A 22,593-nucleotide genomic window follows, 5' to 3' on the forward strand; every position below is an offset into this window, starting at 1 on the left:
CACTTCTTCGTTATGATCCCCTCTATCCAGTTAATAACCTTAAACATGTTTTTGAAAGATTAAAATTTGATTTCAAATAGATTTGAATTTGAACTTCGTCTGATCGTAATTTGAGTGTCGTAGCTCCGTTTGAGTTGATTCTTTTTGCAAATTAAAGCTCTTGACCTAAACTTCCTGATAAGGCCAAATTCACATAATTTTGGTACTGTTAGAAATTGTTTTATGTTGCAAGAGTTATTTGCTTGGTTTTAATGTTTTCCGAATCGTCTTCTTCGTTCTTCTCGATCTTTTGAGTGATTGCTTATGTGTGGTTACTATTGCTTGCTCACGATAGATTGAACAGAGTGTGATGAGTAGAACTATCAAGAGTTATGAGTGCGAATCATCTTCATCAACAGTACAGGCAAGTTCACACTTTGATCACATCCCTTTCATACCCAGTTTTTATGCATTAGTTTCACCCCTCAAACATTGCATGAGTAGGACTGATAACATGTGGGTATTGGGAAGTAGTTGATGAGGTAGGAACCTATTGCCCTGCATTCAAACCTTGGGAGTTACTTCTACGTTATGCTTATTGCCATGCTATGCTCGTAGACGTGGATTGGGTTTGAGTGTATCCATGACAGATGTGAGATTATTAATTAATTGTTCAACTTAAGGTGGCAACTTTAATACACATCTGGGTGGATTGAGGCACCTGGGGTACCCAGTGATTGCCTATATTTTTTGGAAAACCCGGGGTACCGTGTGATTCTCCTATGGACTGCCACCCAGGCTTAAAGGGATCATGAGATTATTCATACTAGAAACTTCCATGTGCAGCCACAAGCTATTATGGGCTCTAGCATAGTTGATTAAGTTGTGTGAACTCTTACAGTGGTAGACTAGCAGATGTAGGGGATGTAGGTGGTACGGTCTACCCATCGTAAGGTGCTAACGCTTCTGAAAGACTGTGTCTCGGTCATCCGTTTCTCAAACATCATGTAGTGCGAGAAATCAAACGGAGGAGATCGAGTCTTGTGAGGAAAAGTGCGCAAACCTCTGCAGAGTGTATAAACTAATCATGGTTAGCCGTGTCCCCGGTTATGGACAATTTTGAGTATCTGGTTCTTGGATTATCATGTTGATCTCATCACGTTACTTAAATAATTTGTTGGGTTGTTAATGATTACTTTTAATTGGGATTGAGAGGGGGTTTACCTTCTCAATATTTTTTCAACAAACTTTGTAGTTAAATAAAATATATTCCTTTGCAGTAGGGAAAAATTGGCTTTTCGCAAAAAACATTATAACCCTAGAGCTTTTCCACCAGCCATATATGCATGTAGTGATAGTTATTATTCATCATTATCCTATGGTGTGATTGCCAGTACATTCAATGTACTGACCCTTTGTGGCTGCAACGTCTCATGTTGCAGGAATCTTACGACGAGTAAGTGATACGTTAGGGTTACGATTTCTACACTCAACTTTGCCGTTGGTGTTGATGGGAATCCACAACCTTGTTGTTACTTCCGCTATTTGGATTGAGGTAATGGTATTTACGTTACTTTATACATGTGATTTACCTCTGTTATAAATCCTCGAGTACTGTGTGTGTCAGCATACCGATCCAGGGATGACACTTAAGCACAGAGACTTGATCGTCTGAGGTCGGGTCGCTACAATAATCTAGATTACATTGTAATGAATCTAACACCCATGGAGTCTTGGTATTGATCATGTTTTGCTCGCGGAAGAGGCTTAGTCAACGGGTCTGCAATATTCAGATCTGTATGTATTTTGCAAATTTCTATGTCTCCGTCCCTTTTCACGAATGGAGTTGAAGCGTCTCTTGATGTGTTTGGTTCTCTTGTGAAACCTGGATTCCTTCACCAAGGCTATTACTCCCGTGTTTTACAAAAGATTTTCGTTGGATCCGACACACTGGGTATTACACCGGATAAGAACTTCTTCCTCTAGACTTCATCATGTGTTGCTTCTGAAGCAGCTATGTACTCCGCTCCACACATAGATCCCGCCATGACGCTCGACTTGGAACTGCACCAACTGACAACTCCACCATTCAATACAAATATGTATCCAGTTTGTGACATAGAGTCATCCGGATCGGTGCTAAAGCTAGCATCGACGTAACCATTTACGATGAGCTCTTCGTCACCTCCATAAATGAGAAACATATTGATGTCGCTTGAAGCTACGTCGGTATTTCCCCAAAGAGGAAGGGATGATGCAGCACAGCGGCAGTAGGTATTTCCCTCAGATATGAAACCAAGGTTATCGAACCAGTAGGAGAACCAAACAACACAACGTAAATAGCCCCTGCACACAAATAACAAATCCTCGCAACCCGACGTGTTAAAGGGGTTGTCAATCACTTCCGGGGTACAACGCCTCAAGTAGGCAAACAGACGTGAGATAAATTTGTAGTAGATTGATAGATTGAACGCCAAATAAAATAAATAATAATAAATTGCAGCAAGGTATTTTTGTATTTTTGGTTTAATAGATCTGAAAATAAATGCAAGGAAAAATTAGACCGCAAAGGCAAATATATGAGAAAGAGACCCGGGGGCCGTAGGTTTCACTAGTGGCTTCTCTCAAGAAAAATAGCAAACGGTGGGTGAAAAAATTACTATTGGGCAATTGACAAAACTTCAAATACTCATGATGATTTCCAGGCAATGATCGTTATATAGGCATCACGTCCAAGATTAATAGACCGACTCCTGCCTGCATCTACTACTATTACTCCACACATCGACCGCTATCCAGCATGCATCTAGTGTATTAAGTTCATGGAGAAACAGAGTAATGCAATAAGAACGATGACATGATGTAGACAAGATCTATCTATGTAGAGATAGACCCATCGTTTTATCCTTAGTAGCAACGATACATACGTGTCGATTCCCTTTCTGTCACTGGGATCAAGCACCGTAAGATCAAACCCACTACAAAGCATCTCTCCCCATTGCAAAATAAATAGATCAAGTTGGCCAAACAAAACCCAAATATCGGAGAAGAAATACGAGGCTATAAGAGATCATGCCTAAAAGAGATCAAAGAAACTCAAATAATTTCATGGATATAAAAATATAGATCTAATCCAAAACTCAAAGTTCATTGATCCCAACAAACACACCGCAAAAGAGTTACATCATATGGATCTCCAAGAGACCATTATATTGAGAATTCAGAGAGGGAGATGAAGCCATCTAGCTACTAACTACGGACCCGAAGGTCTACAAAGAACTACTCACGCATCATTGGAGAGGCACTGCTACCTCTTGAGCACTGCGTTGGTTTTCCCTTGAAGAGGAAAGGGTGATGCAGTAAAGTAGCGTAAGTATTTCCCTCAGTTTTTGAGAACCAAGTTATCAATCCAGTAGGAGGCCACGCTCGAGTCCCACGCACCTACACAAACAAATAAGAACCTCGCAACCAACGCGATAAAAGGGTTGTCAATCCCTTCACGGTCACTTACGAGAGTGAGATCTGATAGAGATGATAAGATAATATTTTTGGTATTTTTATGATAAAGACTAAAAGTAAAGAAAGCAAAATAAACGGTAATAGAAATAGCTATTTGACGGGAGATTAATATGATGGAAAATAGACCCGGGGGCCATAGGTTTCACTAGTAGCTTCTCTCAGGATAGCATAAGTATTACGGTGGGTAAACAAATTACTGTCGAGCAATTAATAGAATTGAGCATAGTTATGAGAATATCTAGGTATGATCATGTATATAGGCATCACGTCCGTGACAAGTAGACCGAAACGATTCTGCATCTACTACTATTACTCCACACATCGACCGCTATCCAGCATGCATCTAGAGTATTAAGTTCATAAGAACAGAGTAACGCTTTAAGCAAGATGACATGGTGTAGAGGGATAAACTCATGCAATATGATATAAACCCCATCTTTTTATCCTCGATGGCAACAATACAATACGTGCCTTGCTGCCCCTGCTGTCACTAGGAAAGGACACCGCAAGATTGAACCCAAAGCTAAGCACTTCTCCCATTGCAAGAAAGATCAATCTAGTAGGCCAAACCAAACCGATAATTCGAAGAGACTTGCAAAGATAACCATACATAAAAGAATTCAGAGGAGATTCAAATATTGTTCATAGGTAATCTTGATCATAAACCCACAATTCATCGGATCTCGACAAACACACCACAAAAAGAAGAGTTACATCAAGTAGATCTCCAAGAGAATCGAGGAGAACTTTGTATTGAGATCCAAAGAGAGAGAAGAAGCCATCTAGCTAATAACTATGGACCCGAAGGTCTGAGGTAAACTACTCACACATCATCGGAGAGGCTATGGTGTTGATGTAGAAGCCCTCCGTGATCAATGCCCCCTCCGGCAGGACGCCGGAAAAGGCCCCAAGATGGGATCTCATGGGTACAGAAGGTTGCGGCGGTGGAATTAGGTTTTCCTGGTGCTCCTCAATGGTTTGGGGGTACGTAGGTATATATAGGAGGAAGAAGTAGGTCGGTGGAGCCACAAGGGGCCCACGAGGGTGGAGGGTGCGCCCAGGGGGGTAGGCACGCCCCCCTGCCTCGTGGCCTCCTCTGTGATTTCTTGACGTCCACTCCAAGTCCTCTGGATCACGTTTGTTCTGAAAATCACGTTCCCGAAGGTTTCATTCCGTTTTGACTCCGTTTGATATTCCTTTCCTTCGAAACACTGAAATAGGCAAAAAAACAGCAATTTGGGCTGGGCCTCCGGTTAATAGGTTAGTCCCAAAAATAATATAAAAGTGTATAAATTAGCCCATTAAACATCCAAAACAGAATATATAATGGCATGGAGCAATCAAAAAATTATAGATACGTTGGAGACGTATCAGGCACCAATGGAGGTGGTGAACCCCATCCGTGATGGTGTCTAGATTGGATCTGGTGGTTCTGGACTCTGCGGCGGCTGGATGAATATTTCATCGATGCCTCTAGGGTTCTGGAAATTTTAGGGTATTTATAGAGCAAAGAGGCGGTCCGGGGCACCCGAGGTGGGCACAACCCACCAGGGCGCGCCAGGCCCAGGCGCACCCTGGTGGGTTGTGCCTCCCTGAGGGCACCCCCAGGCGCAGCCGGGGCCCATTACGTTCCTTCAGGTCCAAAAAAAATCTCTGTAAAGTTTCGTTGCGTTTGGACTCCGTCTGATATTGATTTCCTGCGATGTAAAAAACATGCAGAAAACAACAACAGGCACTTGGCACTATGTCAATAGGTTAGTACCAAAAAATGATATAAAATGACTATAAAATGATTATAAAACATCCACGATTGATAATATAATAGCATGGAACAATAAAAAATTATAGATACGTTGGAGACGTATCAGCATCCCCAAGCTTAACTCCTACTCGTCCTCGAGTAGGGCAGTGACAAAAACAGAATTTTTGATGTGGAATGCTGCCTAACATGTCATATCATATTCTTTTCTTTATAGCATGGACATTTGGACTTTTATATTGTTCAAAGCAATAGTCTAGTTTTGACATGATAATTTAAATACTCAAGCATATCAACAAGCAACCCTGTCTTTCAAAATATCAATGCTAAAATAAGTTATCCCTAGCCCATCATGCTCAACCATTGATCCATTCATGAAACACACTCGCATATTAGTTACACCCAATACTTAAGTACGATCATATTTCCTCCTAGTTGGTGCTTTTGTAAGAGAAGATGGAGACTCAAATTCAAAATAAAAATAAAAATTGCATAAAGTAAAAGAAAGGCCCTTCGCGGAGGGAAGTAGGGATTTGTAGAGGTGCCAGAGCTCAAAGCGAAAAACTTAGAGATAAAAACATTTTGGGAGGTGTATCCATCCCACCAACGAAAATGACTTAGAGTTCCCAACACTTTCCATGCTAGATATATCATAGGCGGTTCCCAAACAGAAAATAAAGTTTATTCCTTTTTCAACCATACTTTCACTTTCCATGGCTAGCCGTATCCACGGTTGCCCTCCATACCAACACTTTCCAAGGAATTTATTATTTGACAACATAAAGTAATTTTTTTTGCATTTCGGGACTAGGAATCCCTAAGACCTTTGCCTTACTCTCATGCAATGACAAGTGAATAAACACTCATCTTGAGAATAACACATCTAACATGGAAAATATTAGCCACCCGTTACCGTTTCACGAGCGAAACAAACATACAAAAGAGAAGTTTATTTTGAAAATTAGAGATGGCACATGCAAATTTTCTTAGAACGGCAAAAGAATACCGCATATAGGTAGATATAGTGGACTCATGTGGCAAAACTGGTTTAAAGGTTTTTGGATGCACAAGTAGAGATCATACTTAGTGCAAAATGAAGGCTAGCAAAAGATTGAGAAGCGACCAACCAAGAAACGGATAATCTCATAAGCAAGCATTAAGCATAAATAACACCGAATAATGCACCACAAGTAGTATGTAATTTCATTGCATGACTATCAACTTTCGTACTTGCATAGGGAATCACAAACCTTAACACCAATATTCTTACTAAAGCATATTACTCATCAACATAACTCACATATCACATCATCATATATCAATACTATTACTAATAATCAAGTTTATTTTGTCCAATGATCTTCATGAAAGTTTTTATTATATCCTTCTTGGATATCTATCACTTTGGGACTAATTTTCATGTGTTTCTTTTCATAAGCTCAAACAAATATAAGTGAAGATCATGAGCATAATTTTTCCTTCTCTCAAATTAATTTAAGAGAAGCAAGAGAGAATTTCTTGAAAATTTTACTAACTCTCAAATAAATCTAAGTGAAGCAAGAGATCATTTCTTCAAAAATACTAAGCACACCGTGCTCAAAAAGATATAAGTGAAGCACTAGAGCAAGTCCATTGCTCATAAAAAATTGAAGTGAAGCATAGAGAGCAATTCTAACAAGTCATGACATAGTTTTGGCTCTCTCAAATAAGTGTGTCTAGCAAGGGATCAATACTTAAAACACAAAATAAAACAAGCAAAGACTCATATCATACAAGACGCTCCAAGCAAAACACATAGCATGTGACGAATAAAAATATAGCTTCGAGTAAAATACCGATGGTCGTTAGAAGAAAGAGGGGATGCCACTCGGGGGCATCCCCAAGCTTAGTTGGTTGCTTATTTTTGGGTAATAGCTTGGGATGCCGGGGCATCCCCAAGCTTAGGCTCTTCTATCCTTTATTCCTTCATCCATCGTAAGATAACCCAAAACTTGAAAACTTCAATCACACAAAACTCAACAAAACCTTCATGAGATCCGTTAGTATAAAAAAGCAAATCACTACTATAAGTACTGTACTAAACCAATTCATATTTTTTCTTGCATTATATCTACTGTATTCCAAATTTTCTATGGCAAAAACTCATCAAAGAAAACCATAGAGCCATCAAAATAAGCACACAACGCAAAGAAAACAGAATCTGTCAAAACAGAACAGTCTGTAGCAATCTGACTATTTCGAAAACTTCTGGAACTCCAAAAATTCTGAAAAATAAGGATGACCTGAGAAATTTCTATATCAATCTTTTGCAGAAAGAATTGGCATTTTATCACATTCTGGTAAAAAATAAGAATTGTTTTCGTGAGCGCAAAAGTTTCTGTTTTTCAGCAAGATCAAACAACTATCACCCAAGAAGATCCTAAAGGCTTTACTTGGCACAAACACTAATTAAAACAGAAAAAACACAATCATAACAGTAGCATAATTATGCAAACACTCAAGAACAGAAAGCAAAAAACAAAAATCAATTTTATTCATTGGGTTGCCTCCCAACAAGCGCTATAGTTTTACGCCCTTAGCTAGGCATAAAGCAAGGATCTAAGTTTTGTCATCTTTGGTTTTAGCTACTTTGGTAAGGGTTTTCTCAAACTCGGGAGGCTCTTTAAGCTTCCCTAAATTCTCAGGAAAAGAAACCATCTTTAGATCCAAAATATCCAATCGCTTGTTGCAAAGAGTAATCAAAGTATTCATGCGATTGATACTACCATTGAGATGTTTGAGGGGTTCATTATATTTTTGTATTTCAACCATATGTTTATGCAACTCACCAAGTTTGTCCAACATTTGAACTCCCTCAGGGGTGAAAGAAAACCCCTTCTTTTGAGGTGGAACACCCAAAATTCCTTCTAAAATTTCATAGGCAACATTGGCATCAAGCTCAATAAAATTCCCATTAGCGGCAAAATCTAGGAGTTATCTATGATGCAAAGCCAATCCTATGTAAAAATTACGAAGCAAGATCTTAGCGTCCCCCTTTAAATTGCAAATGCGATAGGATTCCATAAGCCTATACCAAGCATCTTTCAGATTTTCTCCTTGTCTTTGCTTGAAGTAAAGAACTTCAAAATCTGGTGACAAAAGAGGAGTAGGCACGCTAGCCATTATGACTAGGAAGCAAGAATACGAATAGATCTAACGAGAAAACGGCGAACGAAAAAGAGGGGCGAATAAAACGACAGTTTTTTGTGAAGTGGGGGAGAGGAAAACGAGAGGCAAATGTCAAATAATGTAAATTGTGAGGAGATGAGATTTGTGATTAGGAACCTGGTATATGTTGAAGATCCTCCCCGGAAACGGCACCAGAAATTCCTTTTGATGTCGCTTGAAGCTACGTCGGCATTTCCCCAAAGAGGAAGGAATCATGCAGCACATCGGCGGTAGGTATTTCCCTCAGATATGAAACCAAGGTTATCGAACCAGTAGGAGAACCAAGAAAAACAACATAAACAGCCCCTGCACACATATAACAAATCCTCGCAACCCGACGTGTTAAAGGGGTTGTCAATCCCTTCCGGGGTACGGCGCCTCAAGTAGGCAAACAGACGTGAGATAAATTTATAGTAGATTGATAGATCGAACGCCAAATAAAATAAATAAGAATAAATTGCAGCAAGGTATTTTTGTATTTTTGGTTTAATAGATCTGAAAATAAATGCAAGGAAAAAGCAAATTGCAAAGGCAAATATATGAGAAAGAGACTCGGGGGCCGTAGGTTTCACTAGTGGCTTCTCTCAAGAAAAATAGCAAACGGTGGGTGAACAAATTACTGTTGGGCAATTGACAAAACTTCAAATACTCATGACGATATCCAGGCAATGATCATTATATAGGCATCACATCCAAGATTAGTAGACCAACTCCTGCCTGCATCTACTGCTATTACTCCACACATCGACCGCTATCCAGCATGCATCTAGTGTATTAAGTTCATGGAGAAACAGAGTAATGCAATAAGAACGATGACATGATGTAGACAAGATCTATCTATGTAGAGATAGACCCCATCGTTTTATACTTAGTAGCAACGATACATACGTGTCGATTCCCTTTCTGTCACTGGGATCAAGCACCGTAAGATCAAACCCACCACAAAGCATCTCTCCCCATTGCAAAATAAATAGATCAAGTTGGCCAAACAAAACCCAAATATTGGAGAAGAAATATGAGGCTATAAGAGATCATGCATAAAAGAGATCAAAGAAACTCAAATACTTTCATGTATATAAAAAGATAGATCTGATCATAAACTCAAAGTTCATCGATCCCAAGAAACACACCGCAAAAGAGTTACATCATATGGATCTCCAAGAGACCATTGTATTGAGAACTCATAGAGGGAGATGAAGCCATCTAGCTACTAACTACGGCCCTGAAGGTCTACAAAGAACTACTCACGCATCATCGGAGAGGCACCAATGGAGGTGGTGAACCCCATCCGAGATGGTGTCTAGATTGGATCTGGTGGTTCTGGACTCTGCGGCGTCTGGATGAATATTTCGCCGATGCCTCTAGGGTTCTGGAAATATTGGGGTATTATAGAGCAAAGAGGCGGTCCGGGGGACACCCGAGGTGGGCACAACCCACCAGGGCGCGCCTGGGCCTCCTGGCGCGTCCTGGTGGGTTGTGCCTCCCTCGGGCACCCCCCAGGCGCAGCCAGGGCCCATTACGTTCCTTCTGGTACAAAAAAATCTCCGTAAAGTTTCGTTGCGTTTGGACTCCGTCTGATATTGATTTCGTGCGATGTAAAAAACATGTAGAAAACAGCAACTGGCACTTGGCACTATGTCAATAGGTTAGTACCAAAAAATGATATAAAATGACTATAAAATGATTATAAAACATCCAAGATTGATAATATAACAGCATGGAACAATCAAAAATTATAGATACGTTGGATACGTATCACATATCCTTGGTCCTTTTCAGGTACTTTAGGATGTTCTTGACCGCTGTCTAGTGATACACTTCTGGTTTACTTTGGTACCACCCTGCCAAACTTATGGCAAGGCACACATCAGGTCTGGTACACAACATAGTGATACCTCCAACGTATCTACTTTTCCTAACGCTTTTCCTCTTATTTTGGACTCTAGTTTGCATGATTTGAATAAAACTAACCCCGGACTCACGCTGTTTTCAGCAGAACTACCATGGTGTTGTTTTTGTGCAGAAATAAAAGTTCTCGGAATGGGATGAAACTTTGTGAGGAATTTTTATATAATAAATAAGAATTTCTGGCGCCAAGACCTACCAGAGAGGGGCACCTGGGTGGGCACAACCCACCAAGGCGCGCCCCCCTCTCCTGGCGCGCCCAGGTGGGTTGTCCCCAGCTGGTGGCCCCGCAGACCCTGAAAGTGACGCTATAAAATCCTATTTTTCCAAAAAAAATCAGGGAGAAAGAATTATCGCGATCCATGAGACGGAGCCGCCGTCACCTCCTGTTCTACATTGGGAGGCCAGATCTGGAGTCCGTTTGGGCTCCGGAGAGGGGGGTCTTTGTTCTTTGTCATCACCAACCCTTCTCCATCGCCAATTCCATGATGCTCCCCACCGGGAGTGAGTAATTCCTTCGTAGGCTCACTGGTCGGTGAGGAGTTGGATGAGATTCATCATGTAATCAAGTTAGTTTTGTTAGGGCTTGATCCCTAGTATCCACTATGTTCTAAGATTGATGTTGCTATGACTTTGCGATGCTTAATGCTTGTCACTTTGGGCCTAGGTGCCATGATTTCAGATCTGAACCGTTTATGTTATCACCATTATATCCATGTTCTAGATCCGATCTTGCAAGTTATAGTCACCTACCACATGTTATGATTCGGCAACCCCGGGGTGACAGAAACCGGGACTTCTCCCGGTGATGACCTTAGTTTGAGGAGTTCATGTATTCACTATGTGTTAATGCTTTGTTCCGGTTCGCTATTAAAAGGAGGCCTTAATATCCCTTAGTTTCCAATAGGACCCCGCTGCCACGGGAGGGTAGGACAAAAGATGTCATGGAAGTTCTTTCCATAAGCACGCATGACTATTTACGGAATACATGCCTACATTATATTGATGAACTAGAGCTAGTGCCACATCGCCCTAGGTTGTAACTGTCTCATGGTGAATATCATCCAACAAGTCACCGATCCAATGCCTACAAATTTATCTTATATTGTACTTGCTAAGTTACTACTGCTGCTATCACTGTTACACTTGCTACAAAATTACTGCTATCACTGTTACCGTTACTGCTTCTACTATTATCTAAACTATCATATTACTTTGCTACTGATTACTTGGTGCAGATAATTAATCTCCAGGTGTGGTTGAATTGACAACTCAGCTGCTAATACCTTCAAATATTCTTTGGCTCCCCTTGTGTCGAATCTATAAATTTGGGTTGAATACTCTACCTCGAAAATGGTTGCGATCCCCTATACTTGTGGGTTATCAAGACCTTTTCCTGGTGCCGTTTCTGGGGAGCATAGCTATATTTGTTGAGTCACTTGGGATTATTATCACTATGAAGAATCTGAAGGATTCCAAGACTAAGATTTTTCCATCAAAGACGAGGGGAGGTAAGGAACTGCCATCCATTTCTGCTTTAGATTCACCTTCTGTTATAAGTAAACTTGCAACACCACCACATGCTATCAATTCTAATACGTCGCAAGTTATTGATGAAGCTACTTCTGCTATGGACAATGCTTATGATGATGCTAGTACCTTGCTTGATAATGATGATGTGCCACTTGGTGAATTTCTTGATGAAAAAATTGCTAGAGTAATACAATATGATGTTGTTGAATCTAATGATGAACTTGAAACTGAATCTCCTGAAACACCTGCTAGAACTAGCCTTCCTAGATATGAATTGCCTAAGGTACCGGAAGGTTATGTTATGAGTGAAGAAACAACTAGAGATATTCTTGCTTGTAAGGATGGAGATGATCTAGAGATATTATTATCCAAGTATAAAGAAAATCTCTGAATGCTAGAATGAAATGTGATCCTATGTTTGCTACTTCACCTATCTTTATTGATGATAAGGATTATGAATTCTCTGTCGACCCAGAGTTAATTACTTTGGTTGAATCTGATCCTTTCCATGGTTATGAAACTGAAACTGTTGTGGCACATCTTACTAAGTTGAATGATATAGCCACCCTTTTTACTCGCGATGATAAAACTCGCTACTACTTTATTCTCAAATTATTTCCGTTCTCATTAAAGGGTGATGCTAAAGCTTGGTACAATACTCTTGCTCCTGGTTGTGTGCGTAGTCCCCGGGATATGATTTATTACTTCTCTGAAAAATATTTCCCAGCTCATAAGAAACAAGCTACTTTACGGGAAATATTTAACTTTGTGCAAACTAAAGAAGAGAGTCTCCCACAAGCTTGGGGGAGGCTTTGCCAGTTACTTAATGCTTTGCCTGATCATCCTCTTATGAAAAATGAAATACTTGATATCCTCTATAATGGACTAACCGATGCTTCTAGGGATTTCCTAGATAGTTGTGCTGGTTGTGTTTTCAGGGAACGAACTGTTGGACAAGCTGAAGAATTATTGGATAATATATTGACAAATTATGATGATTGGACTCTTCCTGAACCACCGGCTAAACCCACTCCGAAGAAGAGGGGTATATTATATCTCAGTCCTGAAGATATGCAGGAGGCAAAGAAACCTATGAAGGAAAAAGGTATTAAAGCTGAGGATGTTAAAAATTTACCTCCTATTGAAGAAATACATGGGCTTAATACACCACCACTGCCTAAGGTGGTAGAGGTAAATTCTCTAATGAAGTTCAATGATAATGACAATCCTCACAATATGCATCCTAGCCAATGCCTTTATGAGTTTGAAAACTATATTAGAAAGCAAGATCACTTCAATGCAAATGTTATGAAACAACTAAAATACAATTCTGATATGATTGCTCACTTCAGTGACTTGTTATTTAGAATCTCAAATGATGTTAGAGATGTTGGAAAACATGCTTCTATGGTTCAAACCCAATTAGAACAAGTTGCTAAATCTCAAAGAGAACTCCTTGATGAAATGAATCGTAATATACATGACTTTGCTGTTAGAGTTGCAACTAGAGGAGGTAAAATGACTCAGGAACCACTTTATCCCGAGGGACACCCAAAAAGAACCGAACAAGATTCACAAAGAGTTAACACTGATGCACCTAGTCCTTCTAGAAAGAAAAAAAGTTGATAGGACTATGCATACTTCTAGTGAACCTGAAATAGAAAAACCTCCTGATAATGATAATGAAACTTCTATCTCTGATGCTGAAACTCGGTCTGGTAATGAACACTCAGCTAGTGATAATGAAAAAGATAATGATGAGGTTCATGCATACTCTCAACCAAATGAAAAAGAACCAGATAATGATGTTGAGATAGGACCACATGTTGATCTTGATAACCCACAACCTAAGAATAAAAGATATGACAAAGAGACTTCATTGCTAGAAAACATGGTAAAGAAAGAGAACCGTGGGTTCAAAAACCTATGCCTTTTCCACCCAAGTCAACTAAAAAGAAAGATGATGAATTTGAACGCTTTGCTGAAATGCTGAGACCAGTCTTTTTGCGTACTCGCTTGACTGATATCTTGAAAATGCCTCCTTATGCAAAGTATATGAAAGACATCATCACAAATAAGGGAAAAATACCGGAAGCTGAAATCTCCACTATGCTTGCTAATTACACTTTTAAAGATGGAGTACCTAAAAAACTTGGAGATCCGGGAATACCAACTATACCTTGCTCTATCAAAAAGAATTATGTGAAAACTGCTTTGTGTGATTTAGGAGCTGGTGTTAGTGTTATGCCTTTCTCTCTATAGAAAAGACTTGATTTGAATAAACTCACACCTACTAAAATATCTTTGGAAATGGCTGACAAATCAACTGCCATACCTATCGGTATCTGTGAGGATGTGCCCGTTGTTGTTGCTAATGTTACTATTTTGACTGACTTTGTTATACTTGAGATGCCTGAGGACGACAACATGTCGATTATCCTTGGTAGACCCTTCTTGAATACTGCAAGGGCTGTTATTGATTGCAATAAAAGCAAGTCACTTTTCATATCAATGGTAATGAGCATACGGTGCACTTTCCGAAGAAACAATTCCAAGTGAATGGTATTAATGTTATTGAAAAATCTCTGACAATCACTATTGGAAGTTTTCAAATACCTCTACCTACTGTCAAAAAGAAATATGAAATGCTTATTGTTGGGGACATTCATATCCCCATTGAGGTAACTTAGTGATTTACGAAAGTTCCTCGGTTTCATGCTAATCGAAAGTGGTTGTTAATAAGACCTGATCAACCTTATTAATGGATCATTTTTAAGTGGTATGAAGTTGATGAATTTAGTAAGCACTACCTTCTGTCCCTACTTTTTGTTATCTGTTTTTATTAGTTAAATAAAATAAAATGCCATGTTTTGTCTGTTTTCCGAATTTCCCGTGCAATAAAAAATGACCCAAAAATAAAAGTTCTCAGAATGCCCTGAAAATTTAATATGATTTTTTTCTGAATATTTCTGAATTTCTGGTGCAAATAATATCAGAGGGAGGTGCACCAGGTGGGCACAACCGACCTGGGCGCGCCAGGACCCCCAGGCGCGCCCTGCTGGGTTGTGGTCCCCATGTGGCCCCCCTCACTTATCTCTTCACACCACATCATCACTCACCTCTAGAAAAAAAATCTCCATTGCTCTCTCTCCCGTGTTCTTACCCTCAAACCCGCGGATTTCGATCTGTTTGCTCGAAGCTCCGTTTCCGAAACTGTTTCGGGGGATTGTTGCTTGGTATGTGACTCCACCGTTTGTCCAATTAGTTTTTGTTTTAGTGGTTTATATTTTGAATAATTAGCTACTCTTAGTGCTTCTGTAGATGAACTTGCATGTTCAATTCTTAGAGTTCTAAGTAGTTTGAATGCTTGCTATGGCCTCTATGTATCCCTATGAGTAGTTGGTATCATTTTTGTGAAGTTTTGTTGAGAAAATTTTGTGGGCTAATAAATTTCAGAATTTTGTTCATAGGAAAACCATGAATATTTTTAGGAAGTTTGGCTCTAAGAAGAACTCCAAGGGTGTTATTGGGGAGTCATCTGATAGTGATCTCCATCCTCGGAGGTTGGCGGAAGTACGACCGTGTGAATGGCCACACACCCCGTTCCTGGAAGAGGCTGGAATCCTTCAAGAGTTCACACAATATGCTGCTAATGCCGGCCTCACCGACTTCATCGTAGATGAGTGTGAACATCACCAAATCCTCACAAACATCTTTGTTCAAAGTTTTACTTTCCTTCCTAGGAATAATCCTCCTGAAGTGAGCTTTGATTTATATGCTGAAAACCATCAGATACCACTTACTGAATTTTGTGACATATGCATGATCCCTTCTGATGGGAGCTTAGCCGAGCCTAGGTCGGCGGAGTTTGAGACCTTTTATCGCACTTTGACAGTGGGAGATGAGAGAGGAGCGTCAGCTATCACTGCCACTGACTTGCATTTTCCTGCTGTTCATTACTTTGCTCTTTTCATTGCAAAATGATTGCTTGCTAGAGAGAAGGTGGGTGCACTCAGTTCACCAGACCTTGCTGTTTTACGTCGTGCATTGGAGGGTGACAACACTTATAGCTTGGGAGCTATTGTGGCTCGTCGCCTCCACATTATTAAATCCAAGGGTAAAATACATGGTGGGATTTTTGCTACTCGTTTGGTGGCTCACTTTAATGTTGAGATATGCCATCATGACTACCCCCTGACCAAGGTTTACCTAGACCGCACAGCCATGGATCACCACCATTTTACTGATAAAGAGTTTCCTAACATTCCTATTCCTTATAACCCGGTTTTTAGCATTGAAACTCGTGATATTATCCCATTGCCTGCTCCTACCTTGTTTGATTATGTTGCCAGGGGCGGATATAGGATCATTCCTGTGGACATCATCGCCTACCGGAACGCTCAGGCTGCTGCAGAGGCAGCGGAGGAACTTCAGCAGTGGGATGAGTGGATGGCCGCTCCTCAGTACCCCTACTACCATCCAAGTTACTGACCGACTACCAAGTTAGGCCAAAAGCCTAAGCTTGGGGGAGTACGTGTTTCCCAGCGACATTACATTCATGTTCACTTATTTCATTTGTCGGTGTTCAAACTTTTTTATTGTATTATTCATGTTTAGATTTATTTTTTTGCTTTCTTCTTATGTGTTTGAAAAACTTTAGAAAAACCAAAAAAATTAGTTGTAGTTAGTTTACTTTTTATGCATGCTTAGTTGTAATATTAAAAAGAAAACCCAAAAAGATTTCCTTGTTCTTCTTTGCTGGTTGGGAGCTTTCCCATGTAAATAGTTTTTCTTGTTTTTGATTTTCCCTTTTATTTGCTTGTTCAAGAAAACCAAAAACTCCAAAAATATTTTAGTGTGTTTCTCCGAATTTCTTTTCTTTTTATTCGAGTTGTACCAAGGAGAAGACCACGATGGAAATGTTGAGTGGCTCTCATATGAATAATTGTTGATCTAATAAAGAGAACATTTTGCCTTGTCTTCTCCTGTTGAATAAAATGTTTGCAGAGTTCAGCTTAGTCCACAACACTCTTGCACTATTATTATTTTCACATCATTAGGTCATGCAAGTGAAAGGCAATAATGACGACATTCGATGAACTGGCCGTGACAGAGAGAAACCGGTATGGACTCGACTTGTTCTGTTTGTGTAAATATGTTTAACCCAGTATCCATGATTCAACCCATTATGATTAAACATGCTTGCAATGACAATTAGAGATTATAGTTTCTCATGCCATGAATAAGTAGCTGGGAGTGGATAATGATTTATCTTGGATATCAACATTGCGTTAAAATGATTGTGATGTAGTATGATGATATGGTATCCTCCTCTGAATGTTCGAGTGGCTTGACTTGGTACATGTTCATGCATGTAGTTGAATCAAAACCAACATAGCCTCTATGATATTTATGTTCATGGTGTTGATATCCTACTCATGCTAGCGTCCAATGTTACTTATGCATAATGCATGATTATGACCGTTGTTGCTCTCTAGCTGGCTGCTTCTCAATCTAATTACTAGCCTTCGCATGTACTAAGTGGGAATTCTGCTTCTACATCAAAAACCTTGAACCCAAAAGTTATTCCAGATGAGTCCACCATACCCACCTATATGCGGTATTACCCTGCCGTCCTAAGTAAATTTGCATGTGCCACCTCTAAAAACTTCTAAATAAATATCCTTTTTGTGTGCCTGGATCGTTCATGGAACAACAGGAGGTGGTCAGTATCTTCCATGCTAAGCGGGTTATTCTCAGGTCGAGTGTTTATTCACTCGTCATCGCACGAGAAAAGGGCGGTAATAGGGATGCCCAGTCCCAAACTACAAACTAAAAAAGATTTAAACTCTTAAATAATCAAACAAACACTCCCAATGGAGTCAAAACCTTTACTTTTATCGCTTGGGAACTGCCACTAGCGTGCTTAGCATGGAAGATATTGATAAATGATGGTCGTGAAGTAAATGATAAGGGTGCATGTCTCAAAATATCATTTACCTCTGTTTTAAAAACTTGAGCTCTGGCACCTCTGCAAATCACTGCTTTCCTCTGCGAAGGGACTATCTATTTACTTTTATGTTGTGTCATCACCTTCTAAAACAAGCGCTAGAACCTGAGAGCACAGCTGTCATGACTTATGCATTGTGTGTAGCTAATGTTGGGTGCATCATGACTGGATCTTTTCTACCATCAATTACAATGTTTAGTCGCCGCTTGAACTTTGGAGGTCCTCTGCATTTATGTTTTGCGGTCTCAAAAAGGGCTAGCGAGATACCACTATTGTCATATTATATCATGGTTGTTTTGACAGCGTGTTGCCGTTTGAGATATCTTATTATTGCTCGCTAGCTGATTATGTCATTGATATGAGCCATTATAATCTTTAAGAGTTATTGTCGGCATGGTTAGTTATAATGTTGGCTGAAAACCTAGGTGTTGTTTAAGCTTATTTATGCAAACAAGAGCAAAAGAGTTCGTAAAAGTTTTTCTTTTTCACTTTCAGTTTATCAACTGAATTGCTTGAGGACAAGCAAAGGTTTAAGCTTGGGGGAGTTGATACGTGTCCATTGTATCTACTTTTCCTAACACTTTTCCTCTTATTTTGGACTCTAATTTGCATGATTTGAATGAAACTAACCCCGGACTGACACTGTTTTTAGCAGAACTACCATGGTGTTGTTTTTGTGCAGAAAAAAGTTCTCAGAATGGAATGAAACTTTTCGAGGAATTTTTATATCAATAAAGAGAATTTCTGGAGCCAAGATCCACTAGAGGGGGGAACCTGGGTGGGCACAACCCACCAGGGCGCCCCCCTCCTAGTGCGCCCAGGTGGGTTGTCCCCACCTGGTGGCCCCACAGACCCTGAAACCAACGCTATAAAATCCTATTTTTCCAGAAAAATTTAGGGAGAAAGAATTATCACGATCCACGAGATGGAGCCGCCGTCATCTCCTGTTCTTCATCGGGAGGCAAGTTCTGGAGTCCGTTTGGGGCTCCGGAGAGGGGGGGTCTTCGTTCTTCGTCATCACCAACCCTTCTCCATCGCCAATTCCATGATTCTCCCACCGGGAGTGAGTAATTCCTTCGTAGGCTCGCTGGTCGGTGGGGAGTTGGATGAGATTCATCATGTAATCGAGTTAGTTTTGTTAGGGCTTGATCCCTAGTATCCACTATGTTCTAAGATTGATGTTGCTATGACTTTGCCATGCTTAATGCTTGTCAATTTGAGCCCGGGTGCCATGAACTCAGATCTGAACCATTTATGTTATCACCATTATATCCATGTTCTAGATCCGATCTTGCAAGTTATAGTCACCTACCACGTGTTATGATTCGGCAACCCCGGAGTGACAGAAACCGGGACTTCTCCCGGTGATGACCGTAGTTTGAGGAGTTCATGTATTCACTATGTGTTAATGCTTTGTTCCAGTTCTCCATTAAAAGGAGGCCTTAATATCCCTTAGTTTCCAATAGGACCCCGCTGCCACGGGAGGGTAGGACAAAAGATGTCATGCAAGTTCTTTCCATAAGCATGTATGACTATTTACGGAATACATGCCTACATTATATTAACGAACTGGAGCTAGTGTCGTATCGCCCTAGGTTGTAATTGTCTCATGATGAATATCATCCAACAAGTCACCGATCCAATGCCTACGAATTTGTCTTATATTGTTCTTGCTAAGTTATTACTGCTGCTATCACTGTTACACTTGCTACAAAATTACTGCTATCACTGTTATCGTTACTGATGCTACTATTATCAAAACTATCATATTAGTTTGCTACTAATTACTTGCTACAGATAATTAATCTCCAGGTGTGGTTGAATTGACAACTCAGCTGCTAATACCTTCAAATATTCTTTGGCTCCCCTTGTGTCGAATCTATAAATTTGGGTTGAATACTCTACCCTCAAAAACTATTGCGATCCCCTATACTTGTGGTTTATCACATAGCATACATGATAGAACCTATGGCTCAGGCATATGGAATGACTTTCATTTTCTCTCTATCTTCTGCAGTGGTCGGGCTTTGAGTCTGACTCAATTTCACACCTTGTAACACAGGCACGAACCCTTTCTTTGACCGATCCATTTTGAACTTCTTCAAAACTTTGTCAAGGTATGTGCTTTGTGAAAGTCCTATCAAGTGTCTCGATCTATCCCTATAGATCTTGATGCCCAATATATAAGCAGCTCCACCGAGGTCTTTCATTGAAAAATTCTTATTCAAGTATCCTTTTATGCTATCTAGAAGTTATATATCATTTCCAATCGACAATATGTCATCCACATATAATATCAGAAATGCTACAGAGCTCCCACTCACTTTCTTGTAAATACAGGCTTCACCGTAAGTCTGTATAAAACCATATGCTTTGATCACCTCATCAAAGCGTATATTCCAACTCTGAGATGCTTGCACCAGTCCATAGATGGATCGCTGGAGCTTGCACACTTTGTTAGCACCTTTAGGATCGAAAAAACCTCCTGGTTGCATCATATACAACTGTTCTTTAAGAAATCCATTGAGGAATGCAGTTTTGACGTCCATTTGCCAGATTTCATAGTTATAAAATGCTGCAATTTATAACATGATTCGTACTGACTTAAGCATCACTACGGGTGAGAAAGTCTCATCGTAGTCAACCACTTGAACTTATCGAAAACCTTTTGCGACAAGTCGAGCTTTATAGATAGTGACATTACCATCAGCGTATGTCTTCTTCTTAAAAATCCATTTATTCTCAATGGCTTGTCGACCATCGGGCAAGTCCACCAAAGTCCATATTTTGTTCTCATACATGGATCCTATCTTAGATTTCATGGCCTCAAGCCATTTGTTGGAATTTGGGCTCATCATAGCTTCTTCATAATTTGTAGGTTCGCCATGGTCTAATAACATGACTTCTAGGACAGGATTACCATACCACTCTGGTGCGGAACGTGCTCTGTTTGACCCACAAGGTCCAGTAGTAAATTGATCCGAAGTTTCATGATCATCATCATTAGCTTCCTCTCCAGTTGGTGTAGGCATCACGGGAACAGTTTTCTCTGATGTGCTACTTTCCAATTCGAGAGAAGGTACAATTACCTCATCAAGTTCTACTTTCCTCCCACTCACTTCTTTTGAGAGAAACTCCTTCTCTGGAAAGGACCCATTCTTGGCAACAAAGATCTTGCCTTCGTATCCGTGGTAGAAGTTGTACCCAATAGTTTCTTTAGGGTATCCTATGAAGGCACACTTCTCTGATTTGGGTTCGAGCTTATCAGGCTGAAGCCTTTTGACATAAGTGTCGCATCCCCAAACTCTAAGAAACGACGGCTTAGGTTTCTTGCCAAACCATAGTTCATACGGTGTCGTCTCAACGGATTTAGACGGTGCCCTATTTAACGTGAATGCGGCTGTCTCTAATGCATAACCCCAAAATGATAGTGGTAAATCGGCAAGAGACATCATAGATCGCACCATATCTAATAAAGTACGGTTACGATGTTCGGACACACCATTACGCTGTGGTGTTCCAGGTGGCGTGAGTTGTGAAACAATTCCACATTGTTTTAAATGAAGGCCAAACTCGTAACTCAAATATTCGCCTCCGTGATCAGATCGTAGAAACTTTATTTTCTTATTACGATGATTCTCCACTTCACTCTGAAATTCTTTGAACTTTTCAAATGTGTCAGACTTGTGTTTCATCAAGTAGATATACCCATACCTACTCAAATCATATGTGAAGGTCAGAAAATAACGATACCCGCCGCATGCCTCAACACTCGTCGGACCGCATACATCGGTATGTATTATTTCCAATAAGTCATTAGCTCGCTCCATTGTTCCGAAGAATGGAGTTTTAGTCATCTTGCCCATGAGGCATGGTTAAGGAAGTATCAAATGATTCATAATCAAGTGATTCCAAAAGTCCATCCGCATGGAGTTTCTTCATGCGCTTTACAACAATATGACCTAAACGACAGTGCCACAAATAGGTTGCACTATCATTATCAACTTTGCATCTTTTGGCATCAATATTATGAATATGTGTATCACTACGATCGAGATTCTACAAGAATAGACCATTCATCAAGGGTGCATGACCATAAAAGATATTACTCATATAAATATAACAACCATTATTCTCCGATTTAAATAAATAACCGTCTCGCAATAAACAAGATCCAGATATAATGTTCATGCTCAACACTGGCACCAAATAACAATTATTGAGGTCTAAAACTAATCCTGAAGGTAGATGTAGAGGTAGCGTGCCAACGGCGATCACATCGACCTTGGAACCATTCCCGACGCGCATCATCACCTCGTCCTTAGCCAATCTTCGTTTATTCTGTATCTCCTGTTTCGAGTTACAAATATGAGCAACCGAATCAGTATCAAATACCCAGGCGCTACTACGAGAATTAGTAAGGTACACATCAATAACATGTATATCAAATATACCTTTGTTCACTTTGCCATCCTTCTTATCTGCCAAGTATTGGGGCAGTTCCGCTTCCAGTGACCATTCCCTTTGTAGTAGAAGCACTCAGTTTCAGGCTTGGGTCCAGCTTTGGGCTTCTTCCCGGGAGCGGCAACTTGCTTGCCATTCTTCTTGATGTTCCCTTTCTTTCCCTTGCCCTTTTTCTTGAAACTAGTGGTCTTGTTAACCATCAACACTTGATGCTCTT

The sequence above is a fragment of the Aegilops tauschii genome, chromosome 7 (assembly GCF_002575655.3).
Source record: "Aegilops tauschii subsp. strangulata cultivar AL8/78 chromosome 7, Aet v6.0, whole genome shotgun sequence".
Classification (NCBI taxonomy): domain Eukaryota; kingdom Viridiplantae; phylum Streptophyta; class Magnoliopsida; order Poales; family Poaceae; genus Aegilops; species Aegilops tauschii.